Below are 24,479 nucleotides of genomic sequence, written 5' to 3'. Positions count from 1 at the left end.
TTTTATTGGTGCACTGTATTCATAAATCATAGTGGGATACAAACTTTTGTAGACATACATGCACATATCGCCCAGTCAGCCCCCACCCGATCCCCACCCCATTCTCTCCCCATCCCTCCTTCCCATGCTTGGCTTAGTGGTTGACATCTAGTATTATAGCAATTTATCCAAAATTAAAAATGATAATCTCACATAACAGTTTCATTTGTCTGATACCAAGTGTTTGATGATTTAAAGATAGCATTTCAATATTTCTTTTTGCTTTCTTTCTTACTAGAGCATATTTTTTTCTGTTTTTTTAGGTGAAACTATCATATATTTATATATTTATTTTTCAGAAAAAAATCTATCCTAATATGGAATATGAATTCTAGATACCCAAAACGATCTTGAAAAAGAACAAAGCTAGCAGATATATATTTTCTGATTTCAAACCATATAAAGCTACAATAATTGAAACAGTGTAGTACTGTTCTAAAGGCAGATATATAGACCATTGGAGTTAAATACAAGCCTAGAGCTAAATTCTTCCCTATATTGTCAAGTTATTTTTGACAAGGTTTCCACGAACATTTGGTGGTGGAAATAATAATCTTTTAACTAAATATTGTTGAAAAATAATAATTACATGGAAAAGAATAAAATTGGACCTTTACCTAATCCCATATACAAGTATTAACTCAAAATAGATAAAAGACCTAAATATAAATCTTAAGACTATAAACTTTTAGGAGAAAATCTGGGTCATAAAACCTCACAACATTGAAATTGGCAGTGATTTCTTGGATATGATTTCAATGGCACAGGCAACAGAAGAATATACAAACTCCCTAAAAAATAAAAGAAAATATTGTATATCCAAAGACAATGTAAACAGAGTTAAAAGTTACTAATAGAATTGGATAAAATATTTCCAAATGCTATATCTGAAGGTATATTAATATTCCAACTAGAAATCCTAAAAATTAACAACAATAAAGGCACACAATACAATTTAGAGATAGGTAAAAGACTAACATAAATAATGAATCTCCACAGATAACCAATCTTAGTTGTCTGTTGGATGGAAACTCTTGTTTCTCTGGTTCTGGTGAGTGTTACCTATTTCTTCTTTGTAGTTAATCTCTTTGAGTATTTTCTCTAGCGCTGGTTTTGAAGACATAAATTCCTTCAGTTTCTGTTTGTCATGGAAGCTTCTTATTTCTCCATCTAATTTGATAGAAAGTTTTGCTGGATAGGAAATTTTTGGCTGGAAGTTGTTTTCTTTCAGAGTTTGGAATATGTTACTCCAAGCCCTTCTGGCTCTCATGACTTGGTTTGGGAAGTCTGGAGTGATTCTAATTGGTTTGCCTCTGAATGTCACTTGGCCCTTTGTTTTTGTTGCCTTTAAGATTCTCTGCTTGGCTTCCACATTGGTCATTTTGACAATTATATGGCGTGGGGATCCTCTTCTCCGATCCTGTCTAAAGGGAGTTCTATAAGTTTCCTGGATCTGTGTATCAACCTCTTGCTCTATATTTGGAAAATTTTCTGCTATTACTTCCTTGAAGAGATTGTTGATCCCTTTGGTTTCACTTTCTTTTCCCTCCTCTATTCCAATTATTCTTAGGTTAGCTCTCTTAAGATGGGCCCATATTTCTTCAATGTCAGATTCCTGCTGTTGGATATTTTTTTCTAGATTAGAAACTATGCATTCATTTTTGGATTGCTCATCTTCTAAGAGCGAGATTCTGTTCTCCATGTGGTCTAATCGGTTGTTTGTGCTTTGAATTGAGGCCTTTACTTCATTAATTGCATCCTTTATCTCTTTTTGGCTCTCTCTGAGTTCTTTTCGAAGCACATCTATTATTTCTACAGTTATTTTCCTGATTTGATCTTCTAGAAATCTCTGATTTTCTGTTTTATCAGGTTCTGATGTTGTGGGGTTATGCACATTCATTACTCCAGTGTTATTCCTCTTTCCCATGATTTCGGAGGTTTGTGCCTTCTCTGGGTTCTTCCCTTGGGTCACTATGGCTTCACTTAAGGTGCTCTGGATCTCGAGTCTGTATTATCTCAGACCCCACTACTCCTTTACTGGGTTGTATCACAGAGTCTCCGACCCAGGGAGTCGATAGAGGCTGCTTTAAGCTATGGGGGGTGCCAGGTTGCACGTTCTCCTATGGTGTGATATCTCTGCCACCACCACTCCCTCACTGGGTCAAGTCCCAGGAGGCCCAATACTGCGATTTCTCCTCTGTGGCCCGCAATTTGACTCACTGTTCTTGAGTACGCAGATGTAGCTGTACTGGACTCGGTGAATTCACTGCTGCTGCCGCCGCCGGTGGCAATATGGCGCCTCTGCCATGCCCTCAGCCATGAGGCTGGCGTATTTTTTCTTCTCTGGTTTTGATTTCCACTCTGAATCCCTGCAGCGTGTGCTGAGCTCAGCCACTGGGAGCTTTAAATGCTGTCTGCGCCGAAAGATCCCGCCTGGCTGTTCCGCAGCAGCTCACCTGACTTGCTGTAGCCGTCTGTTGAGTTCGCCGCTGCCGCCGGCAGTATGGCGCTGCTGCCGCGTCCTCGGGCTCGTGTGTCTCCTCTGTGGCCCTGAGCTCTGTTCTCAGTCCGCTTTCTCTCTGGAGCCTGGTGGTTTTTTTTGTTTTTCTGGTGATGGTGTTTTCTGGCTATGAAAGGCGCTCTTTTTGTGGTAATGGAGATTGGTTGTTAGCGGGACTCTTAAGCCCCGCTTTTCTCGGTCGCCATCTTCCCGGAAGTCTAGACTTTCTTTGACTAACTCAATACAGTCAGGATCTATGTTCATGACAAGGAATATGTTCCGAGAAAGAATATATAAGAATTATGTCATCAGAAGCTGGTATATATCCAAACAAAGTACACCGAAGGTGCTCTTTTGCAACCACATAAACCCTAAGATAAATATGTTTTAAACTGTGGTCAGTTTGGAAATCTATAGCTCAACATTCTGTTACATGATATCAGGGAGTCTAAAAAATACTGAAGACTTGATTTCCAAGGCAATATTGAAGCTAATATCATGTTGAAAAAATAAAATGTATTAGTTTATAGGAAGGCTGCATGTAAAGATAGATAAATTATTTACTAAGAAACATAATAATATGATACCAAGATTAGGATAGAAAATGTTAAGTATATTTGGAAATCCAATGTTTGCCAATCAATTGTAAGTTAAGGAATAAAATCTAACAGAATCAATGTCAGATAACATAATTTTAAAATTACTCTCTATATTCAGATTTCAACTATTATATCAGTTGAAATATAAATATAGAGAAAAATATTTAGCTAGAATTAATAACAACATATATTCCATTCATTTTAGAATTTAGAATAATGATGATATAACTTCTTGAAGGAAAATATAATTTTAGAAAACCATGGAAACTACCTTTCATCTCCACTCAAAATAAAAATGTACTATACTAAAACTCGGAAAAAATAAATGCCTTTTATAACTCATTTAATAAAGTAATGTCCCTGAGAAAATTAGCGCTAATAATATACCACTCAAATATTTAGCACTGGCATTGAGATAATTCACTGAACTTTCATCTCCTACACTGTATAATGCTTTAGAATTTATTTCTTGATTCAGGTTTATTAAGTACTTATTATGGGTCACTGTGTTCCTCTGTATTAGGCCTTGCTCTGAATAACTTTCAACAAGATTAGTATCATTTTCCCTCCTATAAGTGCGAAGATTTTGCCTATAATAATATAGTTAATTTTAGAGCCTTGTTCAGGAATCATTTTCAAACAAAGCAACATCTTTGGCACCTATCATGTGCCCTGAAATTTCACTGGTATGCCCTAGGGTCATGGAAACAAATTAACAAAAGTTCCCACCATGCTGTACCTGGGTTTTTCTCCCCCCGCCCACCGGGTTGTAGGATTTCCTTGCTAAGAAAGATGAGGAGGAAATGAGGAATCCTACTCTTGGGAGAAATAAACCACCAGTTTCCAAGAAGGATCAGTGGCATGTGAGATAAACTGAGGTTGATTTCAAAGCAACTTAAACTGAAGCTTTGCAGCCATTTGCTGACTGTTGTTGCTCCTTACTTCTGTAGGTATTCTCCAATCTCTTCCTCACACCAGCTGGACCATCAGAGGGTGTCATGACTGGATTATTTATTGTAGACATTCATCCCTTACAAAACATGTTTGCATTGCATTGCACCATGGCAAGATGGCAGCTCCCAAAATCTGGGGAAATTTAATAAAACAGGCCTATGAAATTCCTTACTCTGTGATAAATATGTTTTCAATATTTTCTCTGCCGCAACATACAAATATATAAAAATTTATTTCCTGACCTGGTTTCATGAATAATTAATATGCTTCTTCAAAACAATTCATTCCTTTACCTTAGAAATGTTTATTATAATTCTTTCTTTTGACTGGTTTCTAGAAAGCTTAAAGTCAAATTTGTGGTCTACCTTTCGCATGTCCAGAACTTTAGGGCAGATATTTTATTTACCAACCTCACTCCTGGCTTATTCTAATTTTTTATTCTTTCTCTTTCCCTTGGCTTTTTTTTTTGCACATTTAAAATTCATTTTGTCTTGCATGCATGTATATAAGTTTTGATAAATTATTTTTGTTGAAACTCGGAGTGCTGGTAAATAAGCAACTGAAAACTACACGGCCTGAAATTTCTTCATAAGGAAACAAATGTCAGAATTCATAAATTTTATTTGCTGAAAAGGTGGGAAACCACAGTAACAATATAATTATTGAATAAGCCATTGGAAATAAAGGCGATTTTGAGCACTGCTGTTGATAAAAAAATAATGATGTGATTACAGAGACACAAGGTGGGCATGGTGACACACACCTATAACCCCCAGTATACAGGATGCTGAGAGAGGGGGATATCAAGTTCAAGATCATTGAGTGGTGACTTGGTGAGATCCTGCTCCAAAATAAAAAATATAAAAGGCTTAGGATGTAGTGCTGTGGGAGAATCCCCTTGGGCTCAATGAAAGAAAAATAAGAGGAGAGAAAGAGATAGAGATAGAGAGAGGAGGAGGAGGAGGAGGAGGAGGAGGAGGAGGAGGAGGAGGAGGAGAAAGGGAAGGCAAGGGATATAACAGAGATACAAATCATAAACCATAGGTATAGGCTGATAAATAACACACTTAGGTTTCATGGTTCACAGAAAGACACAACTAAGCTGTTGGTAGAATCAAATTTTAACTTCTCTTGTTCCCATGCTTGGAAACAATACTTTTAAAAGTGTATAAAGGAAACACAGATGATACCAGTGGGACTCCAGATAATGGAGGGGAAATATCAGCAAAGTTTGAATGGAAAGATAGGAGAGGAGGAAGGCTGATCTTGATTAATGAGGGTCTACATCTGAACATGTGTAAAATTATGAATATGACATGGTTAACCTGGACAACCATTGGTGGGAGGGGGGAAGGGAAAACGGGGGCGGGGGGAGAGGGCACCAAATATAGTTTAAATGTATACTATTTATGTTCAATTAAAAATTGTTAAAAGAAAAATAAATAAATAAAGTGTATAAAGCCGAGAGTGGTGGCACATGCTTGTAATCCCGGCATTTGGGAGGCTGAGACAGGAGGATAGCGGTTCATGGACAGCCTCAGCTACTTAGTGAGGCCCTAGGCAACTCAGTGAGACCCTGTTTCAAAAATAAAGAATAAAGAATAGCCGGGCTTGGTGGCACACTCTTGTAATCCCTATGCTTGGGAGGCGGAGACAGGAGGATCGCGCAGGTTCGAAGCCAGCCGTGCTGGTTTAAGAGACCCTGTTTCCTAATTTTAAAAAAAGTATAAAAATAGGTCTTGGAGTGTAGCCCAGAAGTAGAATGGTTTTCAGGAACCCCAGCACCAACAAAAATAAAGAATAAACACTAGGACTGGGAATATAAAGTTTGGAGGTAGAATGCCCCTGGGTTCCATCCCCAGTACCGCAAAAGAAAAACAGTATATGAAACAAGCATATTGTAAAAGTTGAACAGGAGAGAATAATCATATTTAAATAAGACCCTGACGGAAGATATATACATGAGGAGTTTGATGACTATAGATTTAGTTTTAAAATAGAACTTAACCTGAAACGTTTATTTCAAACTTTGAGGAATGCAAATAAGACTACCAAAAAAAAAAAAAAAGCAAATCAGAGCTCGTGGTTTTGAACTTAATTGACAATTGATCATATTCATTGCATGTACATATTCATAAAGACTGTCAATATTTAAGTCCATTAACTCAATCAATAGAGAACTGGTGTGCTTCTATCAACCCCTTAAGTGGGTTGCAGAAACATCACCTAAACCTGTTAATTCACACTCTAAATCTAAGGGGCTTAATACACAACACATAAAAATAGCAAATACATAAACCTGCCACATATTTTAAAATTTCACTTAAAATGAGATAAATAACCATGAACTCATAAGAAATAGTAACTGAGTAAATGGATATAATATGAATTTTGTGGTCTAATACAGTTGGTATGATGTTTAATCAGAGTAAAACAGAAAGGAAGTATTTACCTGGAATAACCTATAAACGATATTTCTTGTTTCCTATTTTTATAACTTAGCAATTTGTAATGTGGAGAATCCTCAGAAGAATGGAAACAAATTTACCATATGATCCAGAAAAAATCCCCTTTTGATAAATAACTCTGTCTAGGACTTATCCTGGCCTCTAAATCAGGTGTAAGCAGCTAGGATAGCTATTCCTACATGCCTCCTATACCTAGGACAAGCAGAGACTTGGGCTCTAGAACAGAGAGCAGCAGCAAAAAAAAAATACTTGTGTTTGGAGTCAAACCACCTGAGCTCAAAAGACTAAACGAAGTAATGTCTGTAATGAACATAGCAATTGAAAAAGCATTTGATAATTGTTAAATGTTAATATGGTAAAAAATGTTTACTATAGCAGGCTTTTAGGTGAGAAATTTTAACGTTAATAGTCTGCTTAGTTCTGCTTCATGTCAACTTTATTTAAATTAACTGACATAAAGTTCCCTTCAATCAACATAGTTTATAAGAGTTGTATCAGCTCCTTTGTAAGCTAGCATAGCTTTAAAATAATGTAAGAACTAGGATCTAAGATCATGAACTCATGAAATATTTTAAGCGAGCAGAATTATGTTCACAATTTAATTTTGAAATTAAGGAGAGCACACAAAAAGATTGATAGCAAATAAATGTCTGACATCTTTTATAACTATTCTTTATTGAAAATTGTATCATTCAATCTATAAAAGGGGTTTTAGAAAACCACTTTCTCAAGCTAAACCTGATCAGATGGGAGGTTTTACTTACATTAATAAATCGAATGAACAGTTTTAATTAAAAACTCATGCTATTTTCAAAATAATGCTGAAGAGTAGATTTCTGATCAATTGTAACTGCCAGATGGGGGATTTTCATAAGCTGTTTTTAATATTTCACTTTCACGAGCACATCACTTAAATATGCTGCCCACCAATCTCAAATACAAATGATATTCAATCACAGTATTAAAATAATGCAATAACTTAAGTACTTTTCTATAATTTTTGTTTATAGACCTTAACTATAAGGATTGAAATTCAATAATTGAATTAGCAAAGCTCTTCATCAAATTAAATAAATTTTCACAGTAAGCACATTGATGAGGAATTATAACGTACCTGGTTAGTATGTTAAAGCTGTGCCAAGATGATAATTTGGTAAGTGTCACTGATGACTAAAACACACAAGAAATGTATGTGCAAATTTTCTATAAGATTTTTATTTATATTGTTTTATGAAATTAAGTTGTGTTGATATTTATAACTGAATATGTTAGAGGTAATATAAAAGATATGGAGAGCTTAGCTTATTTGCAACATTTTACATTTGTCAAAGATACTTTGCTTTTTGCAAAAGGATTTTGACATTTATCATTTTATCTGATTTTCAAAATATTCCAGTCACTTAAGAAAAGTATTACTCACCCCACTTAGTAAGTGAGAAAACTCAGAAACATAGAACTCTAAGGGTTTGCCAAAGATACACACTATAGAGCCCAGGTCTGGAGGTACCCAGGACAGCTCTGTCTTCATCTCTAATCCCACCTTTATGTGAAGAGTAAAAAGATGAATCTAAGTCAGATTCTTCACATAAATATAAAAAGAATTAGAACTACACACAAAGGAATGGAGAAACCCACTCACCCACACACTTTTCTTTTATTTCTTTTTTTTATTTTTTCCAGTGCTGAGGATTGAGCTCAGAGCCTCATACTAGGCTAATACTCTACCACTGTGCCATACCCAAGACCAAAAGAACTTTTTTTTTTCTGCTCAGAATATAGCTCAGTGGAAGAATGCTTATATAGCATGCAAGAGGTCCTGGGTTCAATCCCGGGAAACAAACAATACAAAACTCTTCACTTTCTCTTGAAGTTGCATACACCCTCATAAAGCCAGAGCAGGAACCTATTTTCTGTTCTCTCCTCATCAGAAGAACATTAGCAGGAAGACTATTAGTTATAGAGTGGTTGATATCCATGGAAGTGAGTTTCTATACCAACAGCATCTAACACCAGGTGAATAATTAGATACCCCGCTCATCTCTAGCTCAGGTCTGGGATACATACCCTCTTTTTATTTGAGCTTTGTTATTATGTAGTCTCGGTTTGGGATAAAAATTGTTTTAAAATTCCATTGTGAGATTTAAAAAACGATGTTAAAGTATTTGTAGAAAGAACTCTACTAAAAATTTTAGAATTCAGCTTCCATGATAAAACATAGGATTAATTGTAGATCAGGGTATAATATTAATGTTATATATTACAATTAGGAAATCACTTTTAGAGATGGGTGGTTCCGTCCAACATCTTATAAAGCATAAACATGTGTCTAGAAGGGATGCTCGAATCTGGTAAGATCAAATTAACAAAAATGCAGAGTATGAGGTTCTTTCTGCTTGTTCAGACGGATGATAACTTTTAAAATTCCTCCCCAAAGCACCACAAATGCCAGAGAGGAAATATTAAAGAACTTTAACTACTCAGTCAATGAGCATAAATGAGATCAAACCCTAAATACTGTTTCAATATTTTATGGCAAAATACCTCCGAAACACCCTTCTGGTTTACTTTCATATATGTTACCATAGCCATTTTTTAATATGCTCATGGGGTATGTAATATTTTCCTTTTATACATGAAGAAATTAAGATCTAATATTTGAAATAGTTTCCCAATTAGTTCAAGGTATAGGCAAGATAAATCCCAGGTTTTTGGAAAATCTGCAGTTATGCTGAACTCTTGGGTGTCCACTCACAGGAAGCTACACTTTAGTGAGGTGCACTTGAGCCCATTCTGTAAATACTTTGTATCTCCTAGTAAGAAAATGGATGTTAACAGAGCCAAGCACTCCAGAGCCACATGCACATCAGGTAGGCATTGTGCTGTCCTCTTGAGAAGATAGCTGTGGCAGCTTTCCCCCATTTTATCTGTGACATAAATAACCCCATTCAGACCTTCTTTTCTGATAAAAAAAATTAAATAAAACTGCCTGGTACCTCATTCTCCAAGACCATGATAGAAACTCATTAGAAAAGTCTTTGAAAATCATTCTCAGTAAGACATACTTTTTTGTGGTAAAAATATCTCTAACTGTTACTACTTCACTTGGTAGCTTGACCCCAGACTTGGCCATAGTTTTGTTGGCAAATGTGGTTATCAGGATTTGGACAAGAGAGAAACTGAGGAAACGCTTATTGATATCATCACTGTTGTTTTTCATCTGTACTTTCTAGACAATGAGGAAGAGATAATAAAGGCAATTTAGTATCCCTTGAGAAAAGCAGGGATCTGTCTTGTTGAGACACAGTAGTTGAAGATGAAATGATGTGAGTAAATTGACTGTGAAGTCTCAGTCTAAGGTCCAGCTTACATAAAGTTGGCTAAATTACTTGCAAAGGCTGTAAGTCCAGGCATATAAAAGTAGTGATCTTGTTTGAGAACCCCAGTTTCTGTGAGTCAGGAGGTCCAGTCTAGTAATTAAATCAGCAGATTGTCACAAAAATACCCCAGCCAAGACTAAGATTTGAATTGGAACCTGGAGCAGAACCAATTTCTCAGATTAAATTACTTTCCCCTGAGATAATCAGAAGATTGCGTTGTTTCAGAAAACTTTATTTTTGAAAATATACAAAATTTGAAGCATAGAGAAAAGAGTAGCATTTTTAAATGAGTCACTAATAAATTATATGAATGAATCAGAGATCAAATATCACTAGTACAAAATATTCTCATTCAATGAAGACTTGATAAAATATGGTTAGGATATTGGACTAAGGCTGCTAATTATCCCCAACTCTCCCTTCTTTATTTCTTCTGGAAACATTAGTATACTTAATTTCTCAGTCTTCCTAGCAGTTAGGTGTTACCATATTGTGTGTCATGAATACACACAACCATTAAACACCCCAGTGTCCATGAAACATCCAAGTTCTCTGGGTCTTCCCTCACCTGGTAGCTAGGAGCTGAGTACCCAGTGAAAGAATCTAGAATCCTGTGGCAGATCATGAAGTGAAAGGAACTTGTGTCCCCTCTCCCCACAGAGAACTCAGATATGAGCATAAAATAAAACTATTGGAGATTTAAGCCACTGTAATTTGGGGTTTGTTTTGCATATAACACCTCTGGTATGATTGATCCAACATAGAAATATCACTTTTATTAGCCCTCAATTGCAGTTTTTAATAATCCCAACTTCCTTATTCTCTACATCTCATGTTTGGCAACAAGTTTTGTGTATCTTTTCTTATTCTCTTAACTTCCTTTCTCTTTCTCCATGTCAGCTCACCATCTACATTAGGTCATAATTCTACTTTGGATAGGCATAAAAGGACAGTCCACAGCACAAGTGATTCTCTTCCAGAGTAGAAATGAGGAGCTCATAGATTGCCCAAATGAGTGATACTTCCCCAGGGGCAGGAGGATGCTGGAACAATCCAGGGAATGGGGACATTGGATAAAAACAAGTGGGTTGAGGAAGTGTGGAGGGATGCACCGAGTGTTTTCTTTTTTTCTCTCTGGGAAGTGGATAGTAAGCCAAATTAATTTGGAAACATCTGGGGGATGAAAGTTTGACCAATATGTAACTTGAGATGGAAGGAAGCTGGGGAGATATAGATCTCTTCCTTTCTCCCTTGTAGATGTGCTGTATATTGTCACAATCCCATAGACTTTCTCTGTCAAATGAAAACACCTGCTAAGCAAACTTCAGTATCCCAGGAACTCATCCTGCAAGAGTGGCCAACCTTATAAGTGAGGTAAACTACTCTGTAACTTACTTTGCCTCACTTCTGTTTTCCCTTCTTACATTAGTGGGCTTGCATCTGCCAACTGAGTTACTTGCATGATTATTCTTATTTCATGGTGTATTTACAAAGAATTGAGGTAAATCCCTCATTTATTCTTTTAGGAATCCAGTACCTTATGTTCTCTTCCTCCCCAATCTCAACCTTACCTAAATTCCTATGAGAACACTAAGTAAAATCCTTGTGCTTTAGTGGTATAAAACTTTCAATATAGATATACTGAGTATCTGAAGAGTATTTATAAAATATAATTAGTGAATTCTGATATTCATATAGATCAGGGCAAAGAAGCTCAAGATCTGATCTTTATAAAGCCACCTTTATAAAGCCAACTTTCATAGGCTACCGATTATCCAAAGGATAATTTGACACAGTGACAGATGTGTTGTAATTTGGGTGTGTTAAATGTGTCAGCTATAATTGGTAGCAAGTAGGACAGTTTGTTATAGGAGTATATCTCATATCTCTAAAATCATATCATATAGACAACTAAATAGAGACTCTTAAAAATCTAAATAGGTAGATTTTTTAGGGCAACTGTCGTAATTATACATTTGTGCTACATGATATATTTTATGACTGTTCATATTGGTCTCCCTCTTATCTATTTACTTTTACTCAAAATACAGACTATATTTTGTGAGAAAATCCTTTGAAGTTCAAATACTTATCATTATTTCTGCCCAAGGAAAGTTTGTAAATGACTTATATTTTCGTAGTATGTAGTTACTCAGATGCAAAATTTAAGAGTCTAAAATTTGAAATTAGTTATGTCACTTCACTACATTATTTAAATTCCCCAAAGATCAAAACTGATTATGTTCAAAATTTGTTATTTATTTGTCATGCTGGGTATTGAACCCAAGTCTTACATGTGCTGAGCAAGTGTTCTATCACTGAGTTAAACCCCAACATTATTCAAAGTTTAATTGAGAATTATTTTGAAATAAAAAATTGCCCATGCAGGTTTTACAAGAAGCAATTGTTTATTTTCACCAACTCAGATGGTCAAAAACATATAAAAAACAAAAAGGAAACAATGACTTTGTGAGTTCTCTACTTTACCACATGATATTCTGGTCTTTTTTTTTAATTTAATTCTTACCATTCTTTCATATCATAAGCATGGGTCATCCCTATTGCGTACAAAACAAAAACAAAAACAAAAACAAAAAAACAGAGACTCAGAAGTTTGAACGTTTTCATTTTAAACAGTAAACTAACATAATCAATAAGGCCTTGTGACATAATTTAAACAGATTTCACATTCAAGTTTACCAAGACTGTTAAAAAAGATATATTAAAATGTATAGACGAGCCAGGTGTGGTAGCGCACGCTTGTAATCCCAGCATTTGGGAGGCTAAGACAGGAGGACTGCAGTTCGCAAACAGCCTCAGCTACTTTGTGAGGTCCTTTGCATCTCTGTGAGACCCTGTTTCAAAATAAAGAATAAAAAGTAGAGCTAAGGGTGTAGTTTAGAGGTAGAATTCCTATGGGTTCCATCCCCAGTACCATGGAAATGTAAAATATATAAACTAAAATAATTCCAAAAATGCAAAAATGCCTTACTTTTTGCTAAGATGTACTCTCATAATAATAAAACAATACTAAGAATACTAAATAATAATTTAATAAATTATGTTCCTGTGATCTGAGTAGATTAATTCAAGATTTTGACTCAATTTTTTAAGTAAATCATGAGATTTTTAAGTAAAAATAAAAATTCTAATACTTAAAAAATCTCAATGAATATAAAATATAAGAGCATTCTTCTTTCACTAGGCATTTGACAACTTAGAGAAATCAGGCAGATGGGTCATAGCATAATAAATATTTAAAAGTCAAATATATTGACCTCAGGCCATATGCTGAAACAAATACAAATGTATTAGAAAATTTTGTATTTTTGAAAGTCAAATCAAGAAAATTATATTAAATGTTAATCAAACTTCTAAATCAATTTTTATTCTTTTAATATAAATAATACATAAAAGAAGATATCAGTAAGTTTTATCATAGCATTTAAAAGGCAAATATAAGACATGAAAATTTAAAAGTTAATTTAGCTGGAAGTTTTTTTGCAAATGTGAGACTGGATTAGTAACTTGGTTTTAATTTTGTGGTACAAATATAAAATATTCAAATTTCTGATAGAAAAGTCACCAAGAATATAACAGATAAGTGGACAGGAGTTTAAACAGATAATCGAGGCTTAAAAATAATTTTTAATCATAGATTTGAAAAATTTCAAATTTCTGATAGCCAGAAAACATAAATTAATACAGGAACCATTTGACATGCAGAACTACAAAACTCAACAAATAAATGTTCAAAATGCTGCGTAAAGTACAGTGAATTCACCAACCTATTCATTCCTGATGACATTATAAATTTGTGCAATTTTTGTACTCGTTAAATTATCAAATATCTAGTCAAATATATCCATCTAGCTTTAAAACATTATGCAAAATAAAGTTAAATATATGAAGATATGCTTCGTGTGGTGGCACACACTTGTAATCCCAGCATTTGAGAAGCTGAGACAGGATCACAGTTTGTGAATAGCCTCAGCTACTTAGTGAGGCCATTTGCAACTCAGTTAGACCCTGTTTCAAAATAAAGAATAAAAGCCTGGTGTGGTGGCGCACGCTTGTAATCCCCGCGCTTGGGACGCGGAGACAGGAGAATCGTGCAGTTTCGAAGTCCCTCACTGGCTTACAAGACCCTGTTTCCAAATAAAAATATAAAACAGGTCTGGGCGTGAAGCCCAGAGATAGAAGGGTTCCTTTCCCAGTACCACCAAAAAAAAAAAAAAGTTAAAAAGATAATGCTGGGGTGTCACTTGGAGGTATGTTCCATCCCTAGTACTGCAAATATATATACATATACACATATACATATATGTATATATATGAACACACATATTACATTGAGAAAATTTATAACAACCCAGCTTCTAATTCTAGGGAAAGGTTTATTACATTAATGATACAATGGATAACATATTTTGCTGTTTTTAGAATAATAATTCTTTTGAATAATGAAGACAATTGTATAAAACAAGTAGTTCTTGAAGCAAAATTATGTGGTTCTTATTTTTATAAGTAATTTTAAAATATTTATTTCTAGATTACTAAAGTGGAATACAGGAAAATGCTATAGTTGGATTAATACATGGACTTTTTACATTTGTCATATTTTTCAAATTTTATCTCAGGTAGGGGTCTACATCTACATTTTTATAAAGAGATTATATATTGAAGCCTTGTTACAGACTGACATGCCCACTCATTGAGAGATAAAATGACTTGATTAAGATTAATAGGTGACAAATATAAAGGTCAGAACATAAAACAATATAGGGAAATGACAGATGACTTTTTAACTAAAATCAATAACAACTGTTTTGTAAGTATTGTCTTTTATCAGCAGAATTCATGTATACTCATTGACTTCAGTATAAATGGTTAATAAAAGAATAATCTGAAAAAAGCATAATTAAGTCTAACCTTTAAAATTTAGAAAACATCACTATCAGATAAACAGGGTACTGTGATGCCCGCAGTCACTTAAATAGTATATAATAAATTTACATATACAATTTGGTACCTCATAGAATATACCTTCAATTTTGCAGAATTGATTGATTTTTCAATAAAGAAATTGGGAAGTTAAACTTAGAGAAAGAGAGTAGGAGGAGAGATAGAGACAGAGACAAAGAGACAGGACAAAGAGAGAGAAGGGATAAATATAGATAGTCATGAATGAAGAACAGGGAGATAAAAAAAAAAAAAACAACCACCAATTCTGTACCTGAGCATTTTCTACTGCTCCCTCCCTCACAGGTCATTATGACAATTTTCTTAGCACTAAGTTACTGGAGACAACTCTCCTTCAACGATGAACCCACCCATCAACTGGGCCTCAATATGCACTCCAGACATTCAAGTCTAACTGAATTAAATCTGTTGATAGAACTTGATAAATCTCAGAGATAAAAGAGCACAAAAAATAAGAGATACTGGTCTTTTTAAATGTTCAGTTTCCTTTATGTACAAAGTAAATGTTCCCTAAGACTCTAGTGCCAGCTTTAAAACCCAGGAGCCCTGAGTTGTTCATTGAGAGATCTGACGTCTGGGTTCCTTTTCCTGCTCATGCTGCTATCAAGAGAATCTGAATGAATGTCTACTACTCACTGTACATATGTCAGGCGTCTTTTCTTCATTTGTCTCTAAAGGCAACCTTCTGAGGTACTGACAGTGGTTCCTGCAGGGCTGTGCCTGGCTCTTGTTACCCTTATTGCACCATCCACTCATGAACCTAATATGGCTGGTTTTCAAAAATGCTGTACAGATATTATTTTTAAATATTTATGTTCTATGCTATGATCTCCTCACACATACTCTTGCAAATGATCTAAGAAAAGGGGCTAAACCAGAAATGAGTAGTAGATGATTGTAGCAGAGAGAATTTAAAGTCATCATCAGTGCTCTTCCTGCTTCTGTTGTTCGAAGAGTAGGTGAGATTAGTTACGTTCTTTGACCTCTGTGACCCTTCAAACTTCAGCAGCCTCATCTTCACAAACAGAATGAACACTATTTCAGTTAGTAGTATTTATGTTAGTAAGTTACAAAACTGTTCAGACATTCTTAGGCAATCATTAAATTGAACAGAATTATACAAGGATGTTGCTACATGTGTAGCTAAATTTCCTCAGAATTTTGAATCAGAAAATGAAATACTATCAAAAACCTAGATAGCTCTTTTTGGGGGGGGTATGTGTAGCTAAATTTCCTCAGAATTTTGAATCAGAAAATGAAATACTATCAAAAACCTAGATAGCTCTTTTTTTTTGGGGGGGGGAATCCAAACCTACATGAAGGTCTAAATTTAACCTTAATTTTGCCTCTTGTCCCATCACTTAAGCACTTGAGAAGTAGGTAATAGTTATTAACCCAATGCATGATCAAAACTAGGCATCCAATAAATGGGAGTAACTAACATTACTTTGTCATCGGGAATAATTCAATAATAACCAGTGATACTTTTACTTCACAGAGTTGTGAGAATAGATATCTTAATTTACTAGGTATGCAGAATCAATGTAGATAACTATGCGTTCAGGCTCTGCAGTCAATTTGCATGGATTCCAATTGTAACCCAACCCATCTATTAGCTGTGAGACCTTAAGAAAACAAATATGGGAGCCAAGTGTGGTGGTACATGGCTATAATCCCAGTATGTAAACTTGCGATTCTTCTATCTCAGCCTCCCACTGAGGAGGCTGAGATAGAAGAATCGCAAGTTTAAGACCAGATCACAGTAATTTAGTAAGACTCTGTTTCAAAATACATGTATGTGTGTGTGTGTGTGTGTGTGTGTGTGTGTGTGCAGTTCAGAGGCAAAACAAAAAAGTAAATATTGATTATGGTAATAAAAACTTCTACTTGATGAAAGTTAAATGAGATAAAACAAACTATTTCATTTGGGTTCTGGTGGCTATTAAAATATTCTATAAATATTAGCTATAAATAGTTGTTTTTAAAAATTCCTAGGCAACCCAAGAAACAGTCTGAAAGGAACTCAAAACCAGTGAATGTCAACAAGATGTGTTTATTGGGAAAATCCAAATGTACTTGTCCCTGATTGGTCCTCACTGCTATTGTGTATAACTTTCCCTTTTCATGAACAAAGTAACTTTATTGCATTGTCTTCCTTTACATCACAGTACAACATTTCTATCACCCAGATACTTGTTAGAGATGTAAATTCCCAGACTTTTCTCCAGATTCACTCAGTCAAAGACACAACACACTGTGGTTCAATAACCTTTCACATGACTCTGAGAAACACAAGTCAGAAAACATTAGCTACATGTCCAGGAGTCAAAAAATGTTAACTACATGTTAGAATCTCCTGTGGAACTTCAAACTATGTACTGATATTGCTGCCTGAATCATAACCTAAAATACTGAACCGGGATGACAGAGGATGAGGCCAGTATATTAATATAGATATGCACAGCATATGAGGACAGCTTCCTCCTGAGTCTAGAAAGAGAGTCACTGCAATTTCTCATCCCCCACACTCATGGTGCCAGAAGCTCAAAGGTCACCCCCAGGATGTTCCTGGAGAGCCTGCAAATGCCGGCAGTGTTCATTATAAGCACCTCCACATATGGATACTTCAATACTCTAAGATCTCCCCTCTCCACCTCAACGTGAGCACTCGCCTCATGAGCATCTGATCCAATAGGAAAACTTGTTCTTAACCTTCATTTCTATGGATAAGAATAGCAGTCAACTCAGAAGAACTTTTTAAGTAAAATTTTATAAATTAGCCAATTGAAATTTCAGACATTAGCCAAATGAAGTGCATGGAGACAGAGGGTGGGAAACAATTTCCACTATTTCTTCATAAATGACCCAGCCTATTTTCTCAGCTAGCATGAGTTATAGAGAAATCATTGATTATCACATTGTGTTGGGCAGTATACCTTGATGTGCACTAACTCATTTCAACCCTCTGGCAACCTCCAGAATTCACTGAACTAACTCTGTGTCATTATGAAATCAGCCGCTCACTCGGGAGCAGCGGAGTACTAATTGGTATATTTAAAAGCAATGAAACGTCACCTGCAAAAATATTTGGGGGCAGAAAATTGGAAGTATGTTGATGAGATGGTCTAGAATGAGATTTCTTGTGTTTCGTGCACCAAAAATAAAGCCATTTTAATAGAATCCTGTCAGAAGACCTATGTCTCCTGCTTTGAAAACAAATGTGTTGGCTTCCTGTCAACATTTCCAGGGCTTAGCAGCAGGAGGTCATTACCCTTTGACAATGCTCAGTTACACAGACATTATCTCCAATTAAGGGATTTAACCACAATTTCTCTTTTACCAAAGGTGTTATTTCTTAAATAAATAACCACTGAAGTTATTGTTAATCTTATCTTATTGACTGGTACTAGGATGTTTACATGTACACAAAGACACACACAGACACATATCTAAGTCAATAAATTGCTTTTAATGTCCTTGAACTCTTTGTAAGGTACAGTGAACAAATATTCTAATCTTTAAACTATTCACAAAGACTGTTTTTTTCAGAAGAAAGAAAGAAAGAGAGAGAAAGTAAAAAGAAAGAAAGAGAGAGAGAAAGAAGGAAAGGAAGGAAGGAAGGAAGGAAGGAAGGAAGGAAGGGAGGGTAGCATAAATTCTTTTCCACCTTGATGGAACCAAGACATCAAGACATTCAGGGCATTTCAAATTTTCAAAATACTATAAGTACAAATGCAACATTTATCAATTATAATACAATATGTTTTCTGTTTCATTTCAGAAGGTATTATGGTAATAATTCTGGATGACGGCCAGATGTGCAGAGGAGAATTTTTAACACCCTTTCAATAGACATATTTATAGCTTTTAACTATACAGAGTACTCGTCTTATCAGCACAAAGCAGGGAAATGATTAAAATATTCTAGACGAACTCAAACTCAGTTGTCCTTAGGTGGAAACGAAGCATCATTCTGGGCTGAAATCTCCAATTATATAAGATAGGAAGTCACAGAAAGACATCAGATTCGTACACTGTCAGTCTACACGACAGATGGTAGTGTCTGGCAATGCCTTTTTATAACAGAAAATATTATTGTAAAAATATCCACAAAAGACACTTTTAGTTCCTTAACTTAATATGTGGAAAAATTAGACATTTTTATAGAAATTAGAAGTTTAATACTCAATGATATAAACAATGGTTTTCTTTATAATCTATGCATTAACCATTCTGTCATTTCTTAGGGGATTTTTTATAATTAGAAGTCATCGAGTATTTTCATTTCTCTCTCTCTCTTTCTCTCTGCCCCGTCTATTTAAATTCAATGTAAACCTATATGTTTTTATATATAACAGTTAAATCACACTGTAGTGTGTTCTGGTGTGCTATAAATTACATTTTAGCCTTCCCCTTGGTTATTACAAAAGAATTGCCTTTATCTCATAGGGATATTTCCTTATAGATGAAGTTTCTTGAAGGTAGAATTCTCTTGAGAGCCACACTTTTGAGTGGCATGTTCTTAAGCATATTGCATTATATGTCAGTATAATTAGCATATTCTTCTGGATTGTAAAAAGTAACAATAGCTGACAGCTGAATATGTAGGGAAATGGTCTATAAAGTTATCTAAGAACTAGGAAATCTACTCCTTGTGTGGAACAAGCAGGAGTAGCACAGTTTTTGTGATCCTGTTTTGAAAATGAATGGAGGAGGTTTAGACTCCCAGGTGGTTAGACCATTCCTGCCTCAAACTCAGACACCATGTTCAGTGTTTATAGTTTGGGGAGGAAAGCAAGCCCAAGGGGTGGCTGCAAAAGAGAGAAGAGAAATGGAAACATCTCTGCCTGATTTTTGGAAAAGTACATAGGATGTATCAATACAGCAATGGAAATGTCCCCAAAGATTTCAAAAAAAATCTTACTAGCTAGAAAAGGTCTCTCTATTTTCAGAATGTTATATTGCAGTGGTGTTTATTTGCAAACTACTGCAGAACTATAACTCTGGTCTACCTCACCAGAATCAGTCTGGACAAGTGGGCATTCAGATCTGTTGCATAGCTAAGATGTTGATTTGAGATGCGTAAAGCCTACTATTAGGTGAAAATAAACAGCCCAAAACTATTATTCTGGAGAATTTTATGGAGCAAAGAGTGCCCACTAACATATATATTGGAAGAGCATTTCAATAAATTGAAAGGGTATTAACTGTGGGAATGAATGTTGTCTTCATTCCCTGGTATATACTTATTATTTGGATATGTTTGTTTAATTTTAATTAAATGATAGGAATTAAAATATCTGAGGTCATTCCCATAGCTAGATGTTCCTTACCCCAAATGTCATTTTTAGTAGATAAATATTATTGAAATCTGAACATCTTTATTTACAAATTAAAGTTGGGGTAAAAAAATGATATTCAAGCTCTGAAATTTTTAAGATAAAAGAGAAAGACTTAAGCAGATTCATTACTGAATTCTCATCACTGACTCTGTGTGTATGTGTGTGTGTGTGTGTGTGTGTGTGTTGCTTTCATCATCTTTTTGTCTATAGCCTGCACATAGGCAAAAAGTGCTGTGGCTTGATTTTAAGTCCTCTATAATTACAACTCTAAGCTTCAGACATGTTACTCCTTGCAATATATCACAATCTCATTCCCCAATCATGTATAAACCTGATAAACCTTTATAGTTTAATAAAGCCCCAGAAAAGGGCTCAGTCTCATATTTATAGTTTAACTTTTCCTTTAAATTTAACCAATCGATGGAACACCACTATACATTGACTAGACCATATACATTCTTTTATTTTGAGCCAAAATACACACCCCAATCTCAGCTGATTGAGGTGATTTCATTCATCTCACTACTGACTCCATGACTATTTACTGTGATGGACTCCCTCTTGCAATAACAACAATTCATTTATATGCATTTGTGTCAGAAACTCTTGCCTTAGGAGACAAAGACGCATAATACAGAAAGCTTCTGTGAAGTCCAGGGCCTCAAATGTCCCATATTTATGTCTCAATTTTACCATTAGAAACACATCATATTCTATTGGAGGTACTCTTTTATACTACAAAAGCTTCCAGGAAGTCTAACTTTTTTAAGTTCATAGACTTTCAAGGCTCAGACATTGTAGAATTATAGACAAAATGAGTGAGCCCATATGTGGCTGACAGGTAGCTGTGGTCCCCAAAACCCAAAATCTTGAATATATTGCCTGGAACCTGGTCTAGTGACTACCTATGGTGGGAAGTCTTTCCCTTTTTAATGAAGGACGTGGAAGTTATTCTCAAAACACACCCTAGTCAAAGTTACCCTGTGGAATAACTTCATCCAGGATTTAATATTCTGTAACATTAATGCATCATTTATTTCTTACGGTGTGTGTGTGTGTGTGTGTGTGTGTGTGTGTGTGTGTGTGTGTGTGGTACTGGGGTTCCTGGAAACCCTTCTACCTCCTGGCTACACTCCCAGACCTATTTTATACTTTTTATTTGGAAACAGGGTCGCTTAAGCCAGCGTGCTGGCTTCGAACCTGTGTGATCCTCCTGTCTCCAACTCCCAAGTGTGGGGATTACAAGTGTGTGCCACCATGCACAGGTATTTCTTACTTTAATTAATATTTTTGCGGTCCTCAATGTGTAGGAAGCAAAGAACAATAAAGTCATCACTCACAATGAGAAGGAAAGTATGGTACAGCTTAAGATGGACCTATGTAAGTAATAATTTATTTCAAAGTTAGCTTATCTCTAAAGTAAAATATTTATCTTTTTAGTGGATTATTTCTAAAAATCATGGGTTCTTTGTTAACTCTAAATAACAAGCCCATTATCTTTTTTCTGGAGGACTTGGTTTCTCTGCATTCTTTGATTTAGTAATGATGTCCAGATAGGTGATCACAACCTGGTCTCAGTGTGAACTAGACCTGTACCTGTAACAATTAATTATTTATTCATTTTGAACATCACCTTCAAAGCGCTCTGTGTTTGAAAGCAATGAAACATAAAGTGCATTACCAGTTTTATATATAAGTGACAGAGAAATATACATGTAATTTAAATGGCATATAAGTTTTTAGTTGATGACAAACACAAGGAGCATATAGGGAATAAATACTAAAATAGTCTGATTGGAATATTCATTATATTTCTGATACAATGAACCTTTCAGCTACAATTTACATGAGGTCCCATTTACTCATAAAATTTAGCTTACATGCTATGCTAGTCAGCTTTCTGCTTCTGCAACAGACTACCTGAGATAATTAACAAGAAAAGAGGAAAAGTTGACTTTGGTTCAAGGTACATGGCAAAATAAAACTGCTCAGCTTTGAGAGAAGGAGAGAGAGAGAGAGAGAGAGAGAGAGAGAGAGAGAGAGAGAGAGAGAGAGAGAGAGAGAGAGAGAGAGAGAGAGAGAGAGAGAGAGAAGAAGAAGAAGAAGAAGAAGAAGGAGGAGGAGGAGGAGGAGGAGGAGGAGGAGGAGGAGGAGGAGGAGGAGGAGGAGACGAAGAGAAGGAGGAGAAGGAGGAGGAAGAGGAGGCAGCCAGGGTCCCATAATCTCTTCCAAGGATATGCCTCCATGACCTAAAGAACTCCAATTAGACATTATGTCTTACAAGTGTTTCCATCTCTCCATAGCATCTCTCTAGAGACCTTTGGAAGACATTAAAGAGCCAAACTATAGTACATGTTAAAACTCAGAATTTGTGATTGGTTCATCAAGGCAAATAATATTTGTGCATCTCCGAATATTCAAAATAAAACATTGAATAATAAACCATAACAAAATAAACATCTTTCTAAAATTGCTTGATTTAAAAACACTTAGAGAATATATAGTAATAAACATTATCTGATAATGCTTGATAGTAACACTTTTCTGAGTCATTTGATTAAAGAAAAAGAATAATTAAGACAACACACTGGTGCATAAGAAAATAGTGGGTATAAATTGCATTCCAATTTGTTAAGGAAATTTTGTAAAAAAATAATGTGAATATTTTATTTATTGAAAGTCATGTTCAAGCTAGGTTTGGTGGCCAGCTTGGGAAACTTTGTGAAAATCTGTTTCAAAATAAATATTAAAAAATAAAGACTCAGTGATATAGTACACCTGGGTTAATTCCCAACACCAAAATAATTAAAAAACTAATGGACAAATGTACAAAAGAAAGAAAGGAGAGAAAAAAAGGCTTAGTAAAGTAATTTTGTCTATGGAATAATTGAAGAGTGAAATTATATCTTATTTTAAAACTTGTTTATTAATAAACTATTCTGGAGCTCAGTCATTTTTTTGTGGGTGGGAGATACTGGATACCAAACTTAAAATCCCATAGTGGAGTTCAATCATATATATTATTATTACATATTTAAAATATATAATATATCAATATACATTATATATTACTATTATATATTCCAATACATAATTTTATATATCATATAATATATGTAATATTATAGAATTATATATTGCATATGTTATTTGTACTTTTGAGTCAGAAACATGTTTGAATATTTGGTGAATAAATAAATGTATCATAACTGAACACATATAGTCTTCCAAAGCCTATTTGAAAACATAAACTATGCTTATATATTTAGTTGCATTTTATGCAGTTATCTTTGTTATAACTATCAATGTTAAAATATTAAATTGTTAGTCATACTTTAAAAATGTAATTGACAGAAATTAATGATAACTAGGGAAGTAGGTAGATAGGCGGGCATATATGTATGTTAGATGAAATATATATATATTTGTATAGAAAGATAGACAAGTCTGCCTATAAACTCACTTTAATTTCAAAGATAAAAAAGGGAAATACCACAATGTAATATTCCCTTTCTACATTCAAACATTCAAAGTATGCCAAATTCTACTTTTCTTTATGAAATTTCTAAGATCCATCTGTTTCATGATGAAATATACATTTCATCCCAGTTCCCATCATTTCAACTAAATAATTTCTTACTTAGATCATAGGCTGTATGAATCCATGAATATGTTAACCATGGATAATCAGGGGAAAATTATGAAATGGGCAAAACTAGCCCTTCTACTTCTCTTTCATCTTGCCCAACTCAGTACCTCCACCCATTTCCCTGAATGCCAGTCCTTACAGTTTCCTAATGGATCACAGAAAGCCCACTAATTCCCGGTTCCAGGCTCACATCCTCTGGAGCTCTTTGCATTTGTACCTTTTTAACAGCTTTTCATCAAATCCACTAATATGATTTAAGTTAAGGACTTACTCCATGTTTTCACAAAAGCCAAGATATAGAATAAATTGAAGTGCCCATCATAGGTGACTGGGAAAATAAAATGTATACCTATACACAACAGATGTCTCATTCAACATTCTCACTGATATAATCCATAAAGTCTGACTGTACAACTTAGAGGAAAAAATATTTATTTGCTCAAGGTCCTCTGGAGATTTTTGGGGTTCAGTCCATGTGAGGTTGGCATCTGGTGTGCTGGCGATATGGCTGTGGGGAGTAGAGATAGAGATAAAGTAGACATGCTCTGTCCCTCACATCATGGAAAAT

The sequence above is a fragment of the Muscardinus avellanarius genome (assembly GCF_963383645.1).
Source record: "Muscardinus avellanarius genome assembly, chromosome: 1".
Classification (NCBI taxonomy): Eukaryota; Metazoa; Chordata; class Mammalia; order Rodentia; family Gliridae; genus Muscardinus; species Muscardinus avellanarius.
The sequence above is the reverse complement of the archived record's forward strand: the minus strand, read 5'-3'. Positions refer to the sequence as shown.